The sequence below is a fragment of the Pleurodeles waltl genome, chromosome 4_1 (assembly GCF_031143425.1).
Source record: "Pleurodeles waltl isolate 20211129_DDA chromosome 4_1, aPleWal1.hap1.20221129, whole genome shotgun sequence".
In the NCBI taxonomy this organism is placed as follows: Eukaryota; Metazoa; Chordata; class Amphibia; order Caudata; family Salamandridae; genus Pleurodeles; species Pleurodeles waltl.
Window position 1 is genome coordinate 368,356,831 of NC_090442.1, and position 13,648 is coordinate 368,370,478.

Here is a 13,648-nt window from a genome sequence, read left to right on the forward strand (position 1 = left end):
CTGTGGACTGGCCATTGTCCTTATTTACTATTCGTTTGCTCAGAGAGCTGCATTAAAGGTGTATGTGTGCCCTGTGTTTTGGCAGCACACTCTGGAACCTTGGTCTCTCGTTTCATTGTTTATGGGTGTGGGGCACATGTATGTACTTTGTACAGGTTGGATTTGCCTTGTGTCGGGTAAGTACCTCTTGCTGTGGGGTGTATGGCTTGTGCTGCTATGAAGGGTTGTGGGTGTGTTGCAGGGTGGGTGGAGTATGTGGGTATGTAACTGTGCCCTTTCTTGCCTTGTTTTGTAGGTTGCAGTACTTACCGTCGTCGTCGTCTTCGTTGGCGGTCTAGGTCGTGGAGGTATATGGCAAGGAGAAGGACTGGCATGATCTGCAGCTCTCTGTCTATGTCTGCTTCGGCGTATTCTGTGAGCCTCCGGTGTGTGTTTCCTTATATTTGATTTGTTTCCACCTGGCTTTGCGTGGCGGTGGTTCCCACCCCGGAAGTGACGGTGGTCTAGTGGTTCATTATTTGATGCACGGGTTGGGCCTTTCCGTCGGCCTGTGGGCGGGCTCTGTCGTCGTTGACGGCACTCCTCTGCTGGCGATGAGTGGATTTCAGGATGCCTGTGTTTCAGCTGGTTCATTATTTGGCGGTCCGGACCGCTCCTCTGTTGACGGTTTTTACTGCCGGCGATGCGGTGTTTACCGCTGGGTTCATAATGAGGGCCATAGTGTGTACAGAGTCCAGGGGTTCCCCAAGAGGCTTGACAGAGGCAATAATAGATAATACTAATGCTCTATTTGGGGTAGTGTGGTCGAGCAGTTAGGCTAATCAGAGGGTCGTGTTAAGCATTTGTTGTACACACACAAGCAATAAATGAAAACACACCACAAAATTAATTTAGCAGGTAAGTACATTAAATTAAAGGTACGTTACACAGTAATACTTAGAACTTTGAATGGAATCAACAATGTACACAGTTTTCATTAAAATGGCAAAAAGCTATTTTAAAAGTGGACACTGCAATTTTCAACAGTTCCTGGGGGGTATAAGTGAAGTATAGGTTTTGAGGTAACTAACAAACTTACGGGTTCAATCTCTGGGGCATGGGTAGCCCACCATTGGGGGTTCAAGATAACCCCAAACACCCAGCACCAGCAACACAGGGCCGGTTAGGTGCAGAGGTCAAACAGGAGCCAAAATAATATGGGCCCCTATAGAGACAGGGGGTACTCCGGTTCTGGTCTGCTTGCAGGTAAGTACCTACGTTGTCAGAGGGCATACCAGGGGGGTTTGGAGGAGTACTGGAGGGCCCCCAAGTAGGCACTAAAACAACACCCTCAGCGGCACGGGGGCAGCCAGGTGCAGTGTGCAAACAGGGCATTGTGTTCTCAATAGAACTCCATGGAGGGACCCGGGGGTCACTTAGGCTCTACAGGCAGGGCACAGGGTGGGCCTCTCGTGCAAGTCACGAACTGGGCAAGGGTGAGGGCCGTCTGCTGGTCATTGTTGAACTGGTGCCCACTTTCTCTTGGATCTGGGGGCTGCGGGTGCAGTGCTTCTCCAGGAGATGGATATCTTCGTCCCGGGCAGTCGCGGTCAAGGGGTCCTCGGGATTCTCTCTGCAGGCATAGTTGTGGGGGTGTAGAGAGGTCAGCCCAGGTGGACACGTCGTTGGAGTCGCCTGGGGATCCTCTCTGGCTAGTTGGTTTCTCTGGACATTGGCCAGGGGCGTCGGGTGCAGAATAGTTGGACTCACGCTTCTGGAGTGAGGTGAGAGTCCCTTTAAAGATGGTTTTGTTGTCTTCTTTTTGGACAGGTCTGCTGTCCACAGGAGTTTCTTGGTCCTCAGTGATGCAGGCAGTTCCCTGGAGGCTTATCAGGAGTCTCTGATCCTGCAGAACGCTCTGCTTCTTTTCTTGCAGCTTTTTGAAGCAGGAGATGGGCCGGTAGGGCTGGGGCCGAGTCAGTTGGTGTCTCCTCTTCTCTGCGGAGTGTTCAGCTCAGCAGTCCTTCTCCTTTCTTGAGGTCATCACGAATCTGGAGAGCTGGGTTCAGGGTCATCCCTAAATACTAAATTTAGGAGTGTGCTAGGGTCAGAGGGCAGTAGCTAATTGGTACTGTCCCTGAGGGTGGCTACATCCTCCTTGCACCCACTCCCACTGGGGGTTGGGGGCACATCCCTATCCCTATTGGTCCTAATCCTCCAAAGCAAGATGGAGTATTTCTCAGGGAGGGGGTCACTTCAGCTCTGGACACCTTAGGGTGGTCCTGGCTGAGGGGATGACTCCTCCTTGTTTTTCTCATTATCCCTCTGGACTTGCCACCAAAAGTGGGGGCTCGTCCGGGGGGGCGGGCATCTCCACTGGCTCGAGTGCCCTGGGGCACTGTAACACCAGGCTTGAGCCTTTGAGGCTCACAGCCAGGTGTTACAGTTCCTGCAGGGGGAGGTGTGAAGCACCTCCACCTAGGACAGGCTTTCTTTCTGACCACAGAGTGCACAAAGGCACTCACCCATGTGACCAGGAACTCGTCTGGAAGTGGCAGGCTGGCATAGACTGGTCAGCCTTACATTAGCAGTTGGGCTAACATACAGGAGGCATTTCTAAGATGCCCTCTGTGTGCATTTTTCAATAAATTCCACACTGACATGAGTGTGGGTTTATTGTGCTGAGAGGTTTGATACAAAACTTCCCAGAATTCAGTGTAGCCATTATGGTGCTGTGGAGTTTGTAATGACAAACTCCCAGACCATATACTCAGTATGGCTATGAATTGAATTAGACACTGTAGGGGCATAGTTCTCATGCAGCTATGCCCTCACCTGCAGTATAGTGCACCCTGCCTTAGGGCTGTAAGGCCAGCTAGAGGAGAGACTTACTTATGCCACAGGCAGTGGTTTGTGGCCATGGCACTCTGAGGGGAGTGCCATGTTGACGTTGTCTTTTCTCCCCAATAGCACACACAAGCTGCAAAGCAGTGTACATGTAATGAGTGAGGGGTCCCTGAGGCTGGCATAGTACATGGTGCAACCCTTAGGGACTTTCCCTGGCCTCGGGGCCCTTTGGTCCCAGGGGTACCTTTTACAAGGGACTTAACTTTGTGCTAGGGCTGTGCCAATTGTGGAAACAAAGGTACAGTTTTAGGGAAAGAACACTGGTGCTAGGGTCTGGTGCCAGGGTCCCAGCACACTTCCAATCAAAGCTGACATCAACACTAGGCAAAAAGTGGGGTGTGACCATGCCAACAGTGACATTTGTTCTACAAGGGGTATAGAAGGACAAACTGCAGGAGAAACTATGGTCATATCTCATTACTCTGCATACCATTTCTGAAGTCAGTACTTTTTAATTGCTCAAGGGAAGAAACCCTGTGTCCAAGTTATGCCCTTGGTGGTTCAAAAAGAAGCAGAAAGGGAAAGATGAAACTGAAAGTAGAGGTGAAGTAGCTTTGAGGGTGCAAAGGAAACAAGGAAAAGGCCAAACATGTTTATGATGTCAAGTGGAAGGTCAGAGAGCTGATATTTAAAATAGGGGATTGGGTTAGGATTTGCAAACCCAGAGTGTTGAAAAAGAGTAATTCTAAGTTTGGTAAGGTTATGAGTGTAGTCACAGTCCACAGGAATATTGTGGTCACACAAATATAAGAATGTTTGGGGTGTCAGGAGAGTGGCAAAATGTAAAAATAACAAAGATATGGAACCTTATTATTCTGGTGAGAGGGACCAGGATGACAGTGTGGCATTTAAGGTTAAACAACACTTTTGTGACAGGAGGTTTCCAACAAATATGTTGATTAGGTGTATTTCCGTTGACAGAAGATTTAAAAAAATATGTTAATTATGTGTAATTTTGTGTGTTGTCCTGTTTAGTCATTTATGTTTCCCTGTGTTCTAATTTTCCCTTTGTTTTCCATGTTAGTATTGTTTGTGTGTTGGGGGGGAGGAGGGAGGTAGGTAGATGTGCTACATACTGTGCTGTTCACTTTTACTGCATCTAGCTTACTTTTGTGTATGTTGCTTGCTATTATTAGATAAATGTTCTGAAACTAGAATGGAAGAGAAGTTGTTGCCCTGCCTGACCTGCAAACGGATACTGTGCTGTCTCCAATAAATCTTCTTCAAATTCAACTTGGATTCATCCTTTTGAATGCAACACTCAAATTTCCAATCCCTACTCAAACAGGGTATTACACAAGGGTCATAAAACACAAATTCACTCGTAATTAGGGTAAAAGTGACCTTATATCCTTATATTTTAAACAAAGCAAAGGGTAATCTTTCTAAAATTCTACATTCCTAACCACAGAAACATTTTACTCTTTTTACTGCAGAAAGCCAGTCCAGCATTTAACTTGCCATTCCTTACAACCCTTTATTGGGACAGTGAGTCCCCTCTATTCTAGAACTGAGTATGTAAGTGATCGCAAATTCATTGAGATTTTATTGGTCCCATGTAAGAAATTAGGTTTCTGGTTGAGGGGTGTGAAAACCTTCTGAAGTAGTAACCACAATTCTTCTCATGATAAAGTCACAAGCAAACCCTAAATTAACCTGTGCTTAACCCTTTGGTAGCTTGGCGGAGAGCAGTCAGTCTGAACTGAGTGGCAAAGTGTAAAGTATTTGTACAACACTTCAATCAGTAAGACAGTGAAAATACAGCATGAAGGGGTCCAACAACAGAGTTAGAAAAATAGAGTAATTTTGAATAAACAAAACAAGACACAAATGACAAAAGTCACATTATTAGAACTGGAGATATTCAGTTTTGAAGATTTTAGTGAAAATAGCGTCAAAAGGCGTAAAGCGACACTCTGGTTGCACCAAACTGGGATAAAGTCACAAGTTCAATCCGACCATGATGGAGCAAGGCCAGCCACAAAAACCCAGTTAGGCCAGCTGAACAGAGTACCTTAAATCCGTTGTGAGGATCTGGTTTCAAAGATGCATCTTGCAGCCAAAGTTATGTAACATTTCTGAGATGCGGTAAGGCTGCGGTGCAAGGTCCTGTTTGGCTGGATGCACAGAGACTGGCAGAGCACCGTAGGCCCACTTCCAGGACTCGGGTGACAACACTTGGTGGGGTAGACTCCCAGATGACAGGGCCCAGGTGCAGGCGCAAGGTTGTTGGAAGCCTGATGTGTCCCTTATGCTTGAGATCAAAGGACCAGCCAAATAAACCTTGGAGTCACTTTGGGGTTGTACAGTCAAGAGATGCAGGACCAGTCCTTTTCACCCAGGCAAGAGGGCAGCAGGCGGCAGGTCAGCACAACAAGGCAACAGTCCAGCAGGACAGCAGTCTAGCAGGGCAGCAATCCAGCAGAGTGGCAGTCCTTCAGCAGCAAGCAGCTCAGCAGTTCTTCTTCCTGGCAGAGTATCCACCGGTCCAAGAGAGTGCCCCAGAGTTGGTGTCTATGGTCCAGTATTTACACCTAGATGTGCCTTTGAAGTGTGAGAGAAGCTTCTATAGGTTTCCCTTTGAAGTCCCCAGGCATAATGACTTCCATGTCCTGGCTCCAGACTAACTACTGTGGGTATGCATCCCTTTGCATGGAGGCAGGACTCAGCCTATTCAAGTGTAAGTGAGGCTGATAATTCCTCACACCCTGCCAGTGATTGCCCACCCAGTGATTTCCCTATTGTATGTGACTGTCTAGGAGGAATACAGAAAGCTCAACTGTCAGCTATACCCAGTCATGTAACTCAGATACAAGCTACAGCCACTAAATGGCTAAGACAGGAAAATGCCAACTTTATAAAAGTGCCATTTTTAAAATTGAAATGTAATATTCAACTTCACCATTAAAGAATTTTCAATACAATTCTAAAGGCGCCAAACCTGAATTGGTTACCTGCTCCCATCTGGAAAATACAGCTTATTAAATGCAATAAAGTAACTCCCTTGCTATCCTATGGGAGAGGTAGGCCAACTTTTTAAATACACTGCACCCTGCCCTCTGGGCTGTCCAGTGCCTACCCTAGGGATGGCATATATGTATTAAAAAGGAAGGTTTGGGCATGGCAATTGGCTTATTATGCCAGGTAAAAATGACAATTATAAACTGCAAACACAGACTGCAGACCTCGGACATGATATTTAAAGGGGTACTTAAGTGGGTGGCACAATCAATCCTGCACACCCACTAGTAACATACACTTTACAATCCCTGGGCATATGTATTGCCATTTTACTAGGGACTTTTACATAATATGCCAATTAGGGATAAACCAATGTTACCATGCTTTAAAGAGTGAACACATGCACTTTAGCACTGGTTAGCAGTGGTAAAGTGTGCAGAGTCATAAGGCCAGCATAGTGACTACATATATTTATGCATGCACACAGTAAAGCTAGATATTAAGAATAAAAAATGCATCACCATGGGACTTCACTCCAACGTCAAGCTGTGGAACCCATGATAGAGACAAAAACAAACAACCCCAATAGGATTACTCTCTGAGCAATGTGTCAACCCTCAGACTGTCAAGATTCCCCACCTTTTATACCTAAACAAACTTAAGAGGAGGTTGTGAAATTCAAGCGCTGGCCATACCAGGTCAGTGTTGAAAAAACACACTAGAGACTGGACAGATCTCACTGTGTATTTCCAGGACTGAGCTATACCCTTTTCTACCATCAACATTCTCATCCTGGTATATTCCTATCAGGTTTCCTCTCCCATATTATGTTCCCTTCCCTGGTGAGAAAAGCGAAAACATGTTAACAGACTGTGCGCTGAAAAATACCTGTGCCACCAATGTGTAGGCATTTGAAGCTAAGCTAAGCACAAAAAGTCAGTGATCAAGATGAAGTTGGTTATTAAATACAGATAGCATTAAATTCCACCCTTTGATCAATGACTCTCATAATGTGCTGGTATAAAATTACCTCTTTTTGGTTTAAACATTGTAAATAGGTTAGGTACACATTGTACACAGCAACATAGCAGTAATAGTATACAAATCACTACAAGTATCCCCCCTAAAATATTGGGTAATTTCCCAAAATCGGGCAACCAACTAAATAACCAGTCCCCCCACCCTTTGTCCACATATTGTTTTACTCGTTTTACCAATTCATGTAAAGTGTCAATATGGGATTCAATGGATTTAGAGTGGTCTGATAGGTTAAAACAACACAGGCTTTCAAATTCTGAGCAACCATGATCGTGCTTTAATAGTAAATACACAATAGTGGCCCTGTTTTGCAATGCAGCTTTTCTAGTACCTCGTAAATCTATCAATAATTCAGCTAAAGCGATGGAGGTATGATTAATATTCTTAACAATTAAACATGCTAACTTGTTAATAACTTGAGTATTATAAACAGCTAATCCTGGAACTCCTATAATAGAAAGACTTAAACCCATTTTTTCTGATTTAGATAATAATTGAATTTCAGAGTCGCAGTCTTTGCTTAATTTAACTATTTTCCTTGGATAACAAGTATGCACAGTGAAATGGAAACATCACGAGTCCTAATCATGTAAAGTTACACGGTCCACAAGTTATATTAGAAGGAATGTATGTAAAAGTGGTATTTCCACAAGAGAACAACCATCCCCTCTTTGACTCTAGGTGAATTTGAGCACATTTTCTGATTTTGCGAGAATGTCATATCATAGCAGATATCACCTGTGATAATATTTTAAGTAATCACCTGGGTCTAATAGTCCCATTTGTCATCCGTTACCTCATGGCAAAATCTACAATATTCGTAGGGACTAAATTGGGATAACATGTCATTTTCTTGAATGGCTCCGTCTTTGCAGGAGTAGGAATTGCCACCAAAAAGGGGAAATAACATCCACCGTACTTTGCATCTATCCTATTCAAAATCCGACCTGTTGAGTACGACTCGTACCACACAAGTCCAAACATTTTCAGTCAAGTGCAGTAAAGGTGTCGATCGGCGAAGTCGGTCAATCATTTCGGAGCTGGAGGCTTTCGGTCCTTCCTGACCCCACACACCCAAAAGGAGACCAAATAGCACAGCTAGAACACCTTGTAGTATGATCTGTAAAAAAGACAAGTGTGATCAATCTCGCAGATAACATTTATCAGCTAGTATGTCCTCCCATCTCTCCTTCCCGGGTTACATGATTAAAAGGATATTATCATGGCCCTTAGCCATGATTTCTGCTGGTTCTGGAGAGTGATTCAGGGATTCTACCTACACCTTAGTACCAGGTTTGTTGTCAGTTGAACCAAAACCTCCCTCCCTTCACAATGTTAGAAGGGCTGGGGCCGTTTCCTTTTTCACTATTCCTCCATACACTGGGATAATTACAATTTGCCCATTTCTGTCTCCAGATTGTATTATCAAGTCAGTGTATCCACTATTCAGGAGAGAGATTTTGATTTCTCCTTGGTAGTCTGCATCAATCACTCCCCCCTGAATACCTTTGAGTGCCAACCCCTATCTGGGAGCAATCAATCCAAAATGCTCCGGGGAATCTGTATTCCAACACCTGCAGATTCTGGTGTGGCTCAGTAAGGAGCTAAGGCTCCTGGTTTTATTTCCTAATACATGATGTTGTTATTCGCTACATGGGGTTGTATCTGTAATGCTGGGGTTAACATACACATGAAAGGAGTCTCAACATTTGTCAGTGGTTTGTTATTCAAGCTTTTGAGGGCTTCACTTAAATGGTCTCTCTAGTTTTTCAAGGTTCCATCATAAATGGGATTTTAGCAAGCCGTTCGTTCTCTCAATCAGTCCTGCAGCCTGTGGATGATAAGGAATGTGATAAATTCACTCACTATTGTGTTGTGAGCAATAATCTTCTACCAATGTACCTTGGAAATGTGACCCGTTGTCACTCTGGACTTGGAGTGGGACTCCGTAATATAACATTAACAAGTCCAGAGTCTTGATGGTGTTGTACTGGGTGGCACATTTGCAAGGGATGGTAATCAGGTAACCAGAGTAATTGTTCGCTACTGTGCAAGCATATTGACACCTGCGCCTAGTCGGTAGTGGCCCAATGTAATCAATTTGCCATATCTGCCCCGGTAACTTCTCTCTCCCCAACTGACCTTTGACTATTTGCAGGATAGATCTCTGTTGTGTGTGTTGACAAATAGAACATTGCATGATCACGGTTTTTATCATGTCTAGGGGAATGAACATTCCTCTAATCTCTACCCACCTCTAAGTGGCCTTCTCTCCCAGACGTCCACATTTTTAGTGCGCCCACTTAGCCATCCCCACCAAGACAGAATCCTGTGTCACCACTTCTGCCTCTGAGATTTTGGCTTTGTTTTCTGCAAGGGGATTGAACCATTGTTCTAGTGAATCGGTGGGACAATGGGCATCTACATGATACACAGAAACAGTGCTTTGCTCTAGCATATACCAAATTTCTTGCCACAACTCTTTGCGCGACACATCCTTCGAAAGTATTTGCCAGTTATGTGCATGCCATGTGGTGAGCCAGGTGTCTAACGCATTGGCAGTAGACCAAGAATCAGTATAAATGTGATAAGTTCCAGGCAATTCTTGTTTCAGTGGCTGATACAGAGTGTACAATTCAGCATATTGACTACTCTCCCCTTCTCCTGTAGTAGATAACAACTTCTTGGTGACTGTGTTATATGACACTGCTTTCCAATGTATTTTGGCCCCCACATGCTTGGTTGAACAATCGGTGAACCATATCCTAGGAGGACAAGGATTCAAATGGCTCACCCCATCTCACTAGGGACTCTATTATCTGTGGAACCTCTTACACCCTTTCATCAACCTGCACAAGGGCTTATGACACCTGTTTATGTAGAGCTGCTGTCATTGCTGGTCCCCTTCGGGCTCGGTCCTATATGTACAATTTCCAACTTCTTATACTAGTTTCTTCTGCATGTCCTATGCAGTGAGTTTTAGGGGAACTCATCACTCACTGCATATTTGGAATCTTATGTCTCAGAATCACATTATGAAATAGGGTAATTTGCCCAGTATACACTAGAGCCCAGTAACAAGCATGTAACTCTTTTTCAAAGGGAATATATCGCTCTCCAGCATCAGGTAGCTTTTTGGTCTATGAAAACCAGAGGCACCCTCGTTCTTCCCTGTTTTCGCCACAAGCTCCAATTTGCATATTTCCCCTGAACAATTACATATGTCTAAAGCCTGTTGAATCGTCTCCTTTACCAAATCAAAAATAAACTCCTGCTACTCTCTCCATTCAATTCATGTTTCTTTAGTGTGACTTTGTACAAAGGATCCAAAATCTGACTTAAGTTAAAGGAATGCTGTATTCAAAAACAAAACAATCCAATGAATCATTGAATCTTCTGCTTAGTGTTGGGAGTAAACAATTTAAGATCTTTTGTTTTGCCTGGGGCAATATCTCTCCATGTCCCTGATTCCACTGAATTCCCAGAAACTTAATATTTTGATAGGGTCCCTGTGTCTTATCTGGATTAATCAACCACCCTTTGCTCTGCAACAGTTCCACAACCGGATCCAACTGAGTCTGCACCTGTTCTTGTGTCTCTCCCTGAATCATCACATCATCAATGTAATGGGTCAATTGCACCCCTGGTATGAGAGATACTTCATTCAGGTGTTCTGCCACAATCCAGTGACGGATGGTGGGGCTCTGTACATACCCTCAGGCAAAGATAACATCATGTATTATCTGCCGCCATGAGAGAAAACACATTGTTCCTGATTCTCAGGGGCCAATGGTATAGAAAAGAAAGCATTATCAATATCAATGGTTGCATACCAGGTCCCTTTATGTTTTTGTATTCTTCCAATCAAAGTGATGGTGTCGGGGACTGCAGCAGTCAAAGGGGTATATATTTATTCAATTTGCAGTAATCAATAGTCACTCTATTGCACCCATCAGGATGGCCATGGAGGATTATTCCATTCAGTGGTGACTGGAGCCACCACACCAGCCTCAATCAACTCCTGTATAGTCTCACTTATTTCCTCACGCCCTCCCGGAATTCCGTATTGCTTTAAACAATTCACCTTGGTTGCTGGGGGCGCCTCCACTTGGAGTATCTTCAGATTACCCCCTCTCATTGCTGTCACTGAAATATATCTCTTTGATCAAAATTGATAACAACCAACATCTAAGTACAAAGTCATGCCCTTCAGAATGTCAATTCCAGGTATATATTCTAGGAGGGGCACAATTAAAACAGTATATTCTCTTTTTGGTGTTATTCTTTTTTCATCTGAACAGCAGTTTGCATGGTAGGGGTTTATTTTCCACACAACCTGTTGATGGTGTAGTGCTGACCAGTAAACTTTTTTTTGATTTTCATAAATTAAAGAGGCCTCCACTCCAGTGTCGACTAATGCTCAGACCCTTTGAACAATTTTGTGCTTCCAGTGTAATTCAAAATCAACATGGAGCCTGTTGTCTTTACGAGCCTATCCCTGTACTGGAGCTTGACCTGTTTCCTTATCTGAATTAAACCTGTCAAATGTTGTCCAAGTAAGGTCTGGATATATGTTTTTATATCTGCAAGCAGATTCCTCGCTTCCCCTGTTGTCAGCAGTTAACCACTCGCTGTCCAAATCTTCCTCCTCTTTCTCTTGTGTAAAAACCTTTTTCTCCCTCTCTTTTCCATTTCCCCTGCATCCGTGGCTGGCCCTGATTCACTCATTTATTATCTTGCTTGTTAACTTTCCTGATGCCTCCCTTTCTGTGCAGCCCTCTCCTATGGTACATCTACCACAAGCTTTTGGTATCTATCCCATCAATCTGCTCCTTGTTGACACCATCATTCAGTAATGCCATAAATATGTCTCTCCTAGATACTCTGTGCGACCCTCGTATCTTGGGGGTCTCTTGGGTTTTGTCCAATCTCCAAGCTCTCCTAACTCGCGAACTGCCTCTAGCACATCTTTCATTGCCAGTCCTGCCTAGTTAATTAAGAGTCATTATTACTTGCTTCTAAGCTGGAGGAGCAAGGCGAATGATTTTATTTTGCACTGAAAAAGAGAGCGTTACGTCTAACAGACAGTGAACATCACCCAGGAAAATAGCAGTTTTCATTCCCTCCTCCTTAAGTCTCTGCATTGCATCACTCAAGATGTACAAGGGCTTGTCATTTTGTGGCAAATCTCATTCTGTGGGATACTTATGGTTTCACCCCAGGACTGCTAGCTGCAAAAGGGTGATCTGTTGGTTACCCTGATAACACCTGAACTGCTCCTGTATTATGGGGTCAGTGCTAAGAGTACAAAACCTAGGAGCGTCTCCTATATCTAACATTACTCCAGAGACTCCTGTGTCAAATAATCACACCATCCATGTAAGTAATTTTTCCCAGATCTCTTCTTGAATCTGTTTATAATATAATTAACTTTTGTTGGGTGTAATCTTGTAGAGGGTGCATCTCAATTCCTGCCAGATTCTGTGGCGTGCCATGTATTTTTCGCCTAATTATTGGCTGTGCGCGAACCCCTTTTGGCTCATCTGGCTCAAACTGGCCCTCACCTTTTTTACCTTCTTCATCACTGGAATTTTAAAAATCACTAGATTCCCAGATGTCTGAGTCCCAGTTTTTGGGGTCCCAGTTTAAACTTGCCTTAGCAATAGCTAAATGAACTTTCTTTTGATAGATTTTACCTGTTTGTTTTTGATACCTATATTGAGCGACTCTGACAGCTGCTTTCTCAGCTACTAAATTATAAGTACCTGCCTTATCTTGCAATTACTTATTCTGACAAGACAGCATGGTTACATTATTTTTAACTTCAACTAGCTCCCTCTCTAATTGCTGGTTTTCTTTTTCCAGCTGCCTACATTTTTCATGCATTTTTCTATAAGCAGATAACAGAATCCAGAATCCCCTTCTGCCCAGAATAGATATATCACATGTGTGTTCCAGAGGTACTTTCTGTAAACACAGTAAAACATTTTTGGCTCAGCATCGCTAAGACATCCGTCCCAGCTCTCGCATAAACCAGCACCAGAAGACCATTTGTTTGCAAGAACATGATAAGGTTCTTTATCCCACTCAGGAATCTCACGTGAAACCTGGGAAACCGCTTTTGACTTCTTGCCAAACATTTCTCACTTTTAAAACTTTCACCTTTCAACCTACCACCTCGTACTGCAGGCTATGTCAATTTTTTCTGGTTTGCTTCAGATAGAGAGGGAACGAAGTGAAAGGAATGCAAAGAGTGCAGCACTCTTAGTCTGAGCAATAAATTTATTAAGGCACTTCCTAAGTTACACGAATATAATAATGGGAGCACTTAATGTGAATGCAGCAACACACATGCAACTCTTAAAATATTCACAGCAGTGGAATAATAATAATCAGAGAAAATGCAATACAACAACAATGAATATTGTTGGAAATGGGAGGCCTGAGACATGGTTAAGGGGCTACTTATGTGGGTGGCAAAACCAGTGCTGCAGGCCCACTTTTAGCATTCAATCTACAGGCCCTTGGCACATGTAGTGCACTTTACTAGGGACTGACAAGTAGATCAAATATGCCAATTGGGCATGAACCAATGTCACCATGTTTTAAGGGAGAAAGCATATGCACTTTAGCACTGGTTAGCAGTGGTAAAGTGCGTAGAGTCCTAAAATCATCAAAAACAGTGTCAAAAAGTGGAGGGAGGCAGGCAAAAAGTTGGGGGGTGACCACCCTAAGGATGTCAGGTCTAACATCTGTCCCTCCC